This window comes from Myotis daubentonii, chromosome 1 (genome assembly GCF_963259705.1).
Source record: "Myotis daubentonii chromosome 1, mMyoDau2.1, whole genome shotgun sequence".
In the NCBI taxonomy this organism is placed as follows: Eukaryota; Metazoa; Chordata; class Mammalia; order Chiroptera; family Vespertilionidae; genus Myotis; species Myotis daubentonii.
In genome coordinates, this window is record NC_081840.1 from 61,437,983 (window position 1) to 61,450,370 (window position 12,388).

A 12,388-nucleotide genomic window follows, 5' to 3' on the forward strand; every position below is an offset into this window, starting at 1 on the left:
GTGGCAGGCAAGGGGAATGCCGGGTGGGGGCAAACATTTCAATGACAGTTGCATCCCACTACAGAGATGATTTTCACTATTGTGTTTATTCAGTAGACATTTTTTGTGTCATTAGGCCCCTCTCATAAAAAGGTTCTCTCTACTAAGCTGAGTGTATTTTCAAAGGATTTACTATATATAACAATTTTCATCTCACTGTCCAATAAGATAACTTTCTAGCATGGTTCACTTTTTTTTCTGGTCTTTTCTATGCACATACACAAAGCTGTATCATATACTATGTACAGTTTTGAGTTTTTTCTTTTTATATTATATCATCTATTTTTACCTTGTCAATAATTTTAAAAAATAGTTTTTAAATGATGCTTGCTGTACTTTATAGTTTGTTCTTTCTATCTTTGGGCAGATATATCCTTTCTAATTTTTCATTATTCTAAGTAACATACTTTACATAAATCTTTGACTCCAACACTCATTATTTCCCCAGGCTAAACAACTAAACATGGAAGTTCAAGGTCTAAAGAAATAGTTTTATTCACTGGTAAATTGCATTTACATATTTCTACATCACATTCTACTAAAATGTAATAGGTTGAAATATCAGGAAGTGAATAAATATGACAATAGGTGTCTATGGAAATGTTTTTCTGATTGCTTCACTTATATCAGTGAATAGGAAGCGAGGCTGTCATTTGAGGGTGTAAATAGAGATACTGAATGTTTAAGGAGAGGAGGAAGTATGATACAGTCTTCAGGAGAGTGAGTAGAGTAGACTAGTAGAGTAAGATTACTTTATAACCTCAAGAACTTATTTAAGATTAATGAATATGAATATATTTTTCCTTCGGTGTGTTCAGCTAATGTTCAGCTGTGTGGCTGCAGGCAGGGAGTAAAAGACAGTTGGGTTTAATCAAGATTAAATTTCCAAATGTTGATCTCTACCTGCTCTGTTGATCTTAGATCTAATCTATGGATCTTCTTCCCTGGACCCTCTGGATCTTCTATGTGTGCCTCACTTCTCTCTTTTTTTCCAGCAGCTCTATGCCAGAGACCCCTATTGCTTCTTCGCCTCTAGACTTCTACTTGTCCTTTTTCCTTCAAATCCCCCATGAAACTTTCCCAGTCTACCACCTACCCACTGTCATAGCTCCCCAAATATCCCATAATGATCTGTATCATTTCATTCACCACATTTATTCAGTATCTCTAGTCCCCATTTGATTCTAAATTCCTTCAAGGCAGGGATCATTTTTGTTGTTTGCTTTTCTTTGTTATCTCAGCATCTAGTGTATTCGGTATTTATATAAGAGTGAGTTTTTTCTAATCTACACTAATAAAAGAGAAAAATGGTAATTGGCGTACGACGATACCCTTTTCATTGGCTAATCAGGGCTATATTCAAATTAACTGCCAACTATGATTGGCAGTTAACTGCCAACTAAGATTGGCAGTTAACTGCCAACAAGATGGCGGTTAATTTGCATATGTAGGCACAATGCAGGGAGGTGAAAGGGAAAGCAGGAAGAAGCCCCCTGCCACTGACAGTGATCAGAAACCAGGGGGGAGCTAAGAGCTGGGGGGCAGGGCAAAGGCGGCCTTGGGGCCGCCTTTGCCCTGCCCCCCAGCCATGATCGGAGAATCAGGCGCCTTTGCCACCCTGGCCAGTGATAGCAGGAAGTAGGGGTGGAGCCAGCGATGGGAGCTGGACACGGTCGAAGCTGGCAGTACCGGGAGCTAGGGGTCCCTTGCCTGGGCCTAAAGCAGAGCCCACGATCACGGGGCCGCTGCAGCTGCGGGTCCCCGCTGCCTGAGCCGGACGCCTCAGCCAGAGGCGTTAGGCCTGGGCAGGGGCGGAGCCTGCAACCGCGCGGGGAGCTGGGGGTCCCCTGCCCAGGCCTGACACTTCTGCCGGAGGCCTCAGGCCTGGTCAAGGGGCCGATCCGGTGATTGGTGATCGGAGGGTGATGAGGGTCAACTCCTCTGGCCGAGGCATCAGGCCTGGGCGGGGGGGGGGGGGGCGCAGCCGGGGATTGGGGGGATATGATGGTCCCCTTGCCCAGGCCTGAAGCCTGGGTCAGAGGCGTCAGGCTTGGGCGGGGGGTGGAGCAAGCGATCAGAGGGAGATGGGGGTCCCCTGCCCAGGCATGATTCCTGAGCCAGAGGCCTCAGGCCTGGGCGGGGGGTGGAGCAAGCGATCAGAGGGAGATGGGGGTCCCCTATCCAAGCCTGACACCTCTGGCGGAGGCGTCAGGCCTGGGCAAGGGGCCGATCAGGTGATCAGAGGGTGATGGGGGTCTACGCCTCTGGCTGAGGCATCAGGCCTGGGCAAGGGGCAGAGCCAGCAATCGGAGGGGTCTGGGGGTCCCCTGCCCAGGCCTGATGCCTGGGCCAGAGGCATCAGGCCTGGGCTGGGGGCAGAACCAGTGATGGGGGGAAATGAGGGTCCCTTGCCCAGGCCTGACACCTCTGCCAGAGGCGTCAGGCCTGGGCAAGGGGCCTATCCTGCGATTGGAGGGTGATGGGGGTCAACGCCTGAGGGCTCCCAGTATGTGAGAGGGGGCAGGCTGGGCTGAGGGACACCCCCCCCCAGTGCACGAATTTCGTGCACCGGGCCCCTAGTTAATAGATAAATTTCCTAATAAACCTTCACCAGCAAGAAATCAAGTTACCTTGATTGTACCCATATCCTACCATGCGCTACTAATGAAGACATTTATCAATAAAGAGTAACAGGCCTAAGAACAAAATTTTCAGCTACTAGTCAAAAGTGTTAGAAATAAGAAAATATTCAATTCCTCATCTGATTTGGATTCAACATTTAGTTTATCTCTTTAGCTTTAGAATGACAGTAGTAATTACAACAAACACTATATTTGTATAGAATTCTTTAGATTTTTTAAATATTTCCATGTTTACAATACAACTGTAAAACACACACATATATACACATACCTCCCCCCCACACACACACACACTCTTCCAAAAAATGTCAAGTTTAAATTGAACTATGCAGATTCTTTCAAAGAGACAGTGACTTCTAATTAAATTTTTAAGAAAGGACAGACATTTCACCAATATGGTCAGGAAAGTAGAACATTACAGGCTATGCAGCATATGGAAAATATCTAAAGGCAAATACCTTGTAAACTTCTCTAATAAGTTATATCTTTGTGGGTGAAATTTATAGCTTATATATCTTTGCCTCATGAGATCATGTACAAAATCCATACTGAACATAAAATGTGAAGAATTAAGGAAGGGCTTACTTTTTCATGTTTTTCATGATCGTTCTACCTTTAGGCAGACACAGACATGGAATAAAGAAAGGCACAAGCTTTAACCTAATAACCTAGCGTGGGAACTGCAGATACATTATACTTCTCTCACTGCAATCTTCATACACAAAAGGTAATGGAAAGTAGAGATAAAAGAAACTCAATTGCCATTAGAAAATAAAATAGGATTTCCACTTAGATCTTTAGAGGCAGCTATTTTTAAAAAATTAATTCACTTGGTAACTGTTCAAGTTTCTTCCTCGCTTTTTCTGTGAACATTTATCCTATGTGCTCTGGATGGAAATGGATGTTACCAAATCTTCGAGTTCAAATTCACAGCCCCAAAGAGTTAGACATACCTGAACAAGCTGGTGAGGGAGGCTTAACTGGTCTCCAATCTCTTAGGAATAATTTGAAGACAAATTCTCTGCCCAAATATTATTAATTATATATTTAGCACCTTAGGTATCTTATTTCTGAGAGGCTTTAGAGATCAAAAGGGCTGTGAAAAAAAGTGAAGAGAATCAAAGCTAAAACATCAATTTGAATTGAGCTGCACAATGAGAAGTTACTCCAGCACCTTGTTGCTATGTAATCTATAAATAACCCTCTGAGGTTCACTTGCCAATTAGGAGTCATCACATGGCATGCACCTTAGATGTCAGCAGTTAATTTGCATGTCAGTGAAACATTAACTTGATGAAAATTTTAAAGCTTTATGCACTATTTATACCATCACTGGAAGCAAAGTAAGTATACTAAAATACGCACATTTTCATTATATCCAATGTGCTTTTTAAAAGGCCAAGTTTAAATGGTCAGTATTTATCATTGTCTGAACGTTTGTTTCAGTTTAGGACAACAGTACGTTTAGACTTTAAGTTATTTTTAACATTAACTGTAATGAAGATATCTGGGGAAAATATGTGGGAGACATAGAAGATGAGAAATCAGCTTTCTACTCAGATTTTAAGTCTAATTCAGAGTTTGTGGCCTTAGCCATAAACATGTCACCCTGGGTCAATAATTTAGTTCAATTTTTTTTCAGGTTTTTACTCTTTTCCCCCTCTCAAGTTTTTTTACAGTCAAAATGAACAGTTTTATGGGTGGCCCCTTCTTAAAGCTTAAAAGGGTTGTTGATTCAAGTACAAAGGGAAACAACCACTGGGCACTTAAACTTAACTACTGTATTTAAGTACAGCACTTAGAACAAACAGTGTATTTACATAGCCAGAAATTTCATGAGCTGCCATCCCGGCAGGGGTAGGGTTTAGTTTGCCATCAGAATTGCTGCTACTGTCAATCAGGTCCACCCAAGGGCTGATGGAATAGCAAGCAACAAAGTCAATGAAAGACAAGAAAGAAAGAGAAAAAGAGAAGGGAAGAGAACGAGAAAAAGAGGGGAGATATGTCTGGAAGTCTCCAGTACCACAGAATCACAAAGATGTTACCAACATTTATTTTCATCCTCAGACTATTTGGAGTTTACTACACCCAGAGGGTATATATCTTACCAGTTGGTACTATTACTAGTGTTTTTCTATAAAGTGTAAGTTGATTGTCATTAACAATAAGGTCTGAGTTTTCAATTTAATGCAACAGATGTGTGTAAATATGTTGACTCACTTATTAGCTAATTTGTTATGTGCTTATGTCTTCTCCACCCAGCTAGAATATAAGTATCTTTACATCAGAAATCATGCCTTAGTTTGCCTAACATCCACTCAGCATTTATAGTATTACTCAATAATATTTGAAGGCTTGATTGTATTTCTAATCACTCATTCATATTAACTTTGATGGTTTGTCTCCTTCCACAATAAAAAAAATACATTTCGACAAAGAAGGTAAGTAGAATAAGATAAGCTCATTGAGAACAATAACAGGCATATGCATTTCATGGAGCCTTATATGACCAATAAATTAGATCTTGGATAGACTCCAAGCTTTCTAATGGCCAACCAAAACAAAATGTAATCAGTTGAAAAATTCACATTAACTCTGAGATTAAAAATACTAATTTATAATATATATATCAAAAGTATACACAATGATTAATTTGCTTAGTCTTATATATTTATTTAACAATTGCTCATATTACCTGAATGATTATTGGTTACTAAAAATAAGACCTAATTAAATATTTTTTTCTTCATATTAGATTATGGGAAGAAAAAGTAAATTGAACATTTACATGCATTAATTTAAAAGTACGTCACCAATTTATTTCTGGTTGCATTTGGTTATGAAAGTTCAGTGTCAACTTTCATCTTCCTCAGTAAACTTAATATTCACTAAACTTATGGAAAAAACTGAACTTCTTAAATAAAATTTTTCTAAAATGAACATGAAAGTTTTAACTTTTACATAAACAGAACAGCATTCCCTTCCCTCCCAGCCAGGCATCTACTCCCCACCCCTGGCAAAAAGGAAAAAAAAAAAATTAAGAAAACAGTGGGTAGTTTGCATTACTTAGTATGAAGAAAAGTGAACGGAATTAAAGTCTCCATTCAAATGTAACAAAGCAAAGACACTATGATACTCTCTTAATTTGCCTATGCTATGTGAAGTTAGTGCTTGAATTACTCAAATGTATATTATGCGCTACATAGCTTGGACTTTTAAAGGTCAAAGAAGTATTCCTGGATGAATTTTATTCAGTGAAACCCACCCTTCTTTTCCTGTGTTAAGTCCTCCTTCCAGGTTTAATAAAAATTATTCTCATATTCTCATTCTCTCTCTCTCTCTCTCTCTCTCTCTCTCTCTCTCTCTCTCTCTCTCTCTCTCTCCCCCCCCCCATTATTTCCTACATATTTTCAATAGCAAATCCCCTAACAGGACATGCTGAAAATATTTACACATAAATGTATGGCATGAGAAAAAAAGATTCAGAGCCAATAGAGTATTAATTTAAAAGGCAATTAATTTTGAAAAAGAAAAGGGGATGAATATAAACTGAGCAAGAGCCTGAATGATAGTAGAAAGTACAAATAATTCTCTATTTGGGGGTCCTGAGAAATTTCAGCAAGTGGTTCTGGAGTAATGAATGTTTGTAATTCATTAGCTACTATTTTAAAATGCAAAGCACACCATGACATCAATGATGTTCTTTTTCATCTCAACAAATAGGCTATTACAATTAAAGCACTTGCAAAAAGACACTGTATTTCAATATTGACTTTGATGAGATTTCAATGTTTAATAACAATAATTTAATAAAATTTTATAATTCCATAGAAAGAAGAAAATGTGTTATGAGGTTGGTTCAAAATACACGTCGTTGTATATACAGCAACCTTTTATGATTATTGAGTAATAGCATTTCTATCCTGAAATTTTCTTTTCCTCTGAATCCTTTAGTAAGGTTTCAGTGTATCTTTAAGAAAATAATCACTATTTATTTTAAAAAAATAGTTTTCCCACTAGAGAAAATAATAGCATTTTAAAGTGCTTGATATTCTTTTCTCACTTTCCATCTTCCTTCAGCTCCTAGACAACAAAACAATGGTTCTTTCTTCATGTGGAACAGTAAACTCAATAAACACAAATGGCCAGGGGGCCTCACAGCAGTGAAATTATGGCTTTAGAAGGACTTTTTTTCTGTGTGAAGAAACAAGTTTAAAAGGACCTTTTTCAACATACTTTACAGTCATACATATTTCAATGATATAATTAAATTGGCAACACTAAGACATTGCTGACTGATAAAGGAGACCAAAATAATTAAGTTTTGGTCTTTGTACAATCAAGATTTAGTGCAGCAATCAATCTGGACAAGAATTTGGAGTCTGGAGACTGCAGGAGATGAAGAAGCAACTAGCTAGAATTGGTCATGTGGGAAGGCGGTTAAATGAGTATACAGTTCATACATAGCTGTGGGTGCCTTCCATATCTTAATCTTCATTAGAATCTGGTTGATTCATTGCTTATGTGGCCCCACACTAAGTTGAACATGGTATGCAAGTAGACACACAAAGAACAGTTTAAAAGATAATCCTACGCATTCAATGAGCACTACTGATATTGAAAATACAAAATATAATAGGTTGAAAATATGTTTTTGTTCAAAGCCAAATAACAAGAGGCACAAATACTGTGATGAAAAGCATTAAAGATATCAACATTAAAGTGATAAAGGAGAGAAGAAAGCACTGTGTACTTTCCATTTGTGTATTTGTGGAATTGTGAGTATGGTTTGGTTGCCTACTCAGGTTTCCATTTTTTATTTCTCTTCTACCTAACTCCCTCTCCCCACCTTAGAATAGATCTCACAGCTTTCCATTCTCTAAACAATACTCCTACTGCATGGCTTTTCCCTGTGGAATCAGACTGTGGTCAGAGAGAGCTTTTCATATTATTTCTCCTGGGGGCTGGAACTCCAGGCTTCAGCAGACTGATGCACTTAGCAAGTCCATCAGGGAAGTCAAAGTAATATTTAACCAGGGCAGTAGAGTGTATTAGTAACTACTGGGGTTTACAACCATAATATAAAATGGAAATACAACCACATGTATACACACACACACACACACACACACACACACACACACACACACACACACGTGTGTGTGATTATATATAATCACAATTTTAAAATCTCTTATGTCAAATGCTTATTCTGATTGTTACCCATGCACCTTAGAAAAAGAAGGAATGTCCTCCTCAGGGAAATGCACCCTCCTTTATAGTGGACTAAGGAACCATGAACATATGATATCATTGTCATTTACGGAAAGGGGGGGTGGGGTGGCCCAAATAAGAGTGCCTGATCCTCCAACGAAATGAGCAGCACTAGTTGTGTTCTGACGTCTCCAACCAGGGACAACAGGCTCCCCTTGACTCCGCTGCACATTCCTGCCTCCATGAATGTTGGGTAGCATGTGGCTGGGGCGGGGAGCAATGGATATCTATGCTAGCGCTGGGCAGTTTGTAGAGTGGAAAGAGCACTTTGTTTTTAAAAACGGATTCTTCTCCAGCAACCATGCCAGTCGACTGGCTGAAGGCACAAATGGAATAAACACGCATTCCCAAAAAAGCGGGGGGTGGGGCTAAAAAACCCCCCAAAACAACTAAAACCCACACCCAGGAACCTTTAAGAGAAACAGGTGCTAACAAGAGAAAGCAACCAGTTGACAATAACACTTAAAACTCGATCTTCGTTACCCTGAAGGCAATTTCAATGGGGGGGGGGGGTGATACCGCGCCCTGTTTCTGAGGGTTTGATTCCCTAGGCTGCCTCCGTGAATCAGAGTCAGATCTAAGTTTCACACTCAGGAGCGGTTTTCGCTGCCGACTACTATTGCCCTGCAAGCCCCGAGAAGTCCCTTTGCAAACTGGGTGAGCCCTCTCCTCCTGACGCTCTTGGCCATCACTCCTCCAAGTCGTCACTTTTATCAGCGGTGTCTGTGAGGCTCTGCCGGGCCCCCAAGAACAGTCACCGCGAACAATGAGCCAGACAAGGGACCCACCCATCGAAAGCCAGCCGCCGGCCGCGCGCCTGCCTGCTCGCGGGACGCTCGGGCTGCAGGGCTCCCGGTCCTTCCCCCTCCAGAACCCAGGAGAGCGAGAAGGTGGGTCGTTCTCTCTGCCCAGACCCCCAGGATTCCCCAGCCCGCCTCCCTCACCCACCAGTTAAAGATGCCGCGTCTAAAAAGAACACCCGAAGAGGGGGCGGCGTGGCGGTCCGGCCGGCTGCCCACCCCATCCCACCAGCCCGACTGGGGGGAGGGGGCGGCTGGCACTCACTTGGGCCCGAGTCCGCGGCGCCTAGCATCCCCCTAGGATTTGGGGTGGAGGCAAGAGGTGGGGCCAGGAGCCATAAAGTGGCTTCCGCTCCCTCCCCTCCCCTCCCCTCCCCACCCTACCCCACCCCGGCCTGGCCAGGCTCTGGGTTCGGGCAAAGCACAAAAGACGGGGAGCATCGGTGCCAACAACTCCGCCGCCAACCCCGTGCGCAGCGCTGCGCCGGCGAGCGGGCGGCGGGGCCTCGGGCCGGTCCCCGCGCCGCCGGGACGCGGGGCGGCTGGGCGTCCCCGGACGCCGCCGAGGCTCCCGGGCGCCCTTCGCGCCGCTCCGCCGCGGGAAGTCCTCGCTCGGCGCACGCAGGGGCGGAGGCGCGGAGACGTGGGCAGCCAAGGCGAGACTTACTTGGGCACGAAGGTGGAGCCGGGCGCGGCAGGTGTCTGCGCCGCCGGCCCTGGCGGAAGGCGCCGGCGGCCGGCGCAGCTGCGAGCCGGGCTGCACTTGGCGAGGGCGGGGAACTCCGGCCGCCGGCCCCGCGCCGCGCTCCTCGCCGTCACCGCCCCGAGCGCCGCAGGCACGCGCCTCCCTGCGCCTCCGTCCGGCCGGGGCCGGCGCCCTCCGCTCGCGGCTCCCGGCTCCCCCACAGACCACACCCTGTCACCTCGGCGGCCCTCCACTCCTTCCTCTTTGACACTTCCACCGGGAACTCCGCGTCAGCGTCCTCCCACCCCCTCAGCCCACGTGCCTCTGCCGCTCCCTCCGCTCCGAACTTCCCCTGCCGAGCCCCCACCTCCGCTCCGAAAGCCCAGGGTCGCGGGCAGCTGGGCGGGGACTGACCTGTAGGTCCTCGCGCACGTGCCCCCAGCCCCCGGAGCGCACGGAACTCATGATTCGGTTTTGTTAATGCGATGGTTTAGGTATTGTATACTGTATAGGAGGATGCATTTTTTTTTTTTACTGTGCCATTTATCACTTTTAATATTATCGACTGTATTCCAGAGTGTCAGTTAGTAATCATCCAGCAGCTCCTCACTGGCCTTTGGGGGCTGGACTGGCAGCCCAGCTTTCTCATATGCAAAAGCCCAGCAAAATTCCTCTTTTGCCCAATTCAAACAGAAATGCCATTTTATACGGAGCCCCCTCCGGGTCTTTTTATTGTTGTTGTTGTTGTCTTACAAATATTTTGATAATTCAGTCTTCCCTGTGCCTGCAAAGTCAGAGGTCCCTTCAGCACTCTGAGGATATTTTCATGGTAATTTTTACCATCTATATGGCATTCTATCTGCACGTGACTGCCTGTATTTTAGCCCATAAGTTTCTCAGACACAACTCTGTCATACTAATAACTCTATCAGCAGCTCCTAGTATAGTCCCAGTACAAACTATATGCTCAAAAACCTGTTCGAGCAATGAATGCCCATTAAATATAATGCAAGCATTGGTGGTTTTATATCATATTTAAAGGAATGAAGCCTTTGATCTCATGCTGGACTGTATCCCAACTAAGAGGTCATATAGGAAAAGAAAACTTTTTGCATTTGGCTGGGTGATTTCCCACACATTCCTTAACATAATTCTTAAAAGAAGTCTTCACAGGTATCACCCACTTTTTCTACCTTGGTGAATGAAGGTCAGCAGCTTAAGCCTCCTAAGTGTTGCTGCTGCGGCTCCATGCTTCAGACTAGCACTGGCCAGTGCTCTCATCTCACTATGACTCTGCCCTGACTGTCCAACGCCACAGCTACAGCTACCTACCACCTCCACCGAGAGCCTGCCCAGCCCACTGTCCTCCAAAGAGCGAATTTTCCCCTTCTCTTGTCCAACTCTGTAACTCTTTGACCCCTCTTAAGTCAGAGTTAAAAAACAAACAAGCAAACAAAACTTCCTTAAGCTCAGACCTCTTGTAGCACTTACTGTCTTAACTTTTACACTTAAAAAAAAGCTTGCATATATTTTGCCTCAGCTATTCTTGCACCTTCTACAGGTTTTTATTATTATTATTATTATTTCTTGTTCTCTCCAACGAAATAAACAGCAGCTAACATTTATTAAGTTAGAGACATCATCTAACAGCCAGCCATTGCTCCAAGCGCTTTAAACTTCTGTTAGCTCATCTAACCCTCATGAACCTTATGGACTGTTTTATAGATGAAAAACTAGGCACAGAGTTGTGGTCATCTAGTCACTAATTAGTGGAGCAGGGATTGGCTTCCTGACAGTCTGCCTCATAGGCTGCTTTCTAATCATCTTGCTACATGACCTGCTATAATCCCTTGTACCAAAGGGATGTTAACAAATATGTTTAATGATGAATATCTATTCATCTAAATTTAGCTTCATAGCAGGAAAAAGAGTAAGTAATGAAATGGGCAGAACGTTAGGTTATTGAGGCCGTCTGGGTGGCCAACATTACCAGAACTGCTTTCTTTGTGGGATCATGAACCACCACCTGTGACCTGTATTTGAAATCTGAGAGGGACACAATACAAGCTCATGACTGCAAGTGTGTATGTGAGATAACTAAGGCTGCAGGTTTGTATTCCAGGTCTTTCTTCCTTCACAGTCAGTGAAGGACATCCCCAGCTAAGTTGACTCCCGGCTAAGCTCACAAACAAGCCCATTTGTATTCCTCAGGGACACTACTTCGTGCAAGGTGTTACCTCAGTCCCTGTGGCAGGCTGAATAGTGGTCCCCCCAAAACATCCATGTTCTTACCTCTGGAACCTTTAAGTGTTACCTTGTATGGCAAAAATGTACTTGGCGATGTGATTAAATTAAGAATCTTGACATGGGGATATTACCCTGGAATATCAAGGTGGGTCCTAAATGCAATCACATCCTATCTAATAAAAAGGGAATATGCTAATTGACTGTCCCACCCTCAAAGATGGTGGCACCCACAGCCAATAAGGAGGGAATATGCTAATTGACTGCAACACCTTCAAAGATAGCAGTGCCCACAGCCACAAGATGGCAGTGCCCAGTTCTCTCAGCCCCGCCCGGGCGGCAGGTGCGTGGGAAGGCCAGGCCTGCCCACTACGCGTGCCTGCCTCCAGAGACCTCCAGTCCCCTCAGCCCCCCAGCCGCCCAGGGCCAGCCCGAGGCGCAGACAAGCTTCAGATGGCGGCTGCCCAGCCTCCCAGGGCTGCCCAAGGCTCAGGTAACCAGGGCCGGCCAAGGCTTGTGCTGCTGGCAGTTGCAGCAGCAGAGGTGTGATGGGGCATTGCCTTCCCCTGATCACCAGGGAAAGTGCTTTTAACTTCTGGCTTCAAGAATTGTATGAAAAATAAGTGTGTGTTATTTTAAGCCACCAAGTTTGTGGTGATTTATTATAAAAACCAATGAGCATGAATACAGTCCCCTAATCTGAA

At 44.1% G+C, this 12,388-nt stretch overlaps 1 long non-coding RNA gene across 1 annotated transcript in view; it reads right to left on the bottom strand.

The window, feature by feature from the left end:
- LOC132219623 (uncharacterized) overlaps nucleotides 1-9,765 on the bottom strand; it is a 266,808-nt gene extending 257,043 nt beyond the window's left edge. Inside the window, exon 1 of the long non-coding RNA XR_009449536.1 lies at nucleotides 9,423-9,765. This is a non-coding gene — a long non-coding RNA (uncharacterized LOC132219623). The remainder of the gene's footprint in view (nucleotides 1-9,422) is intronic.
- Between the last annotated feature and the right edge of the window lie 2,623 nt (nucleotides 9,766-12,388).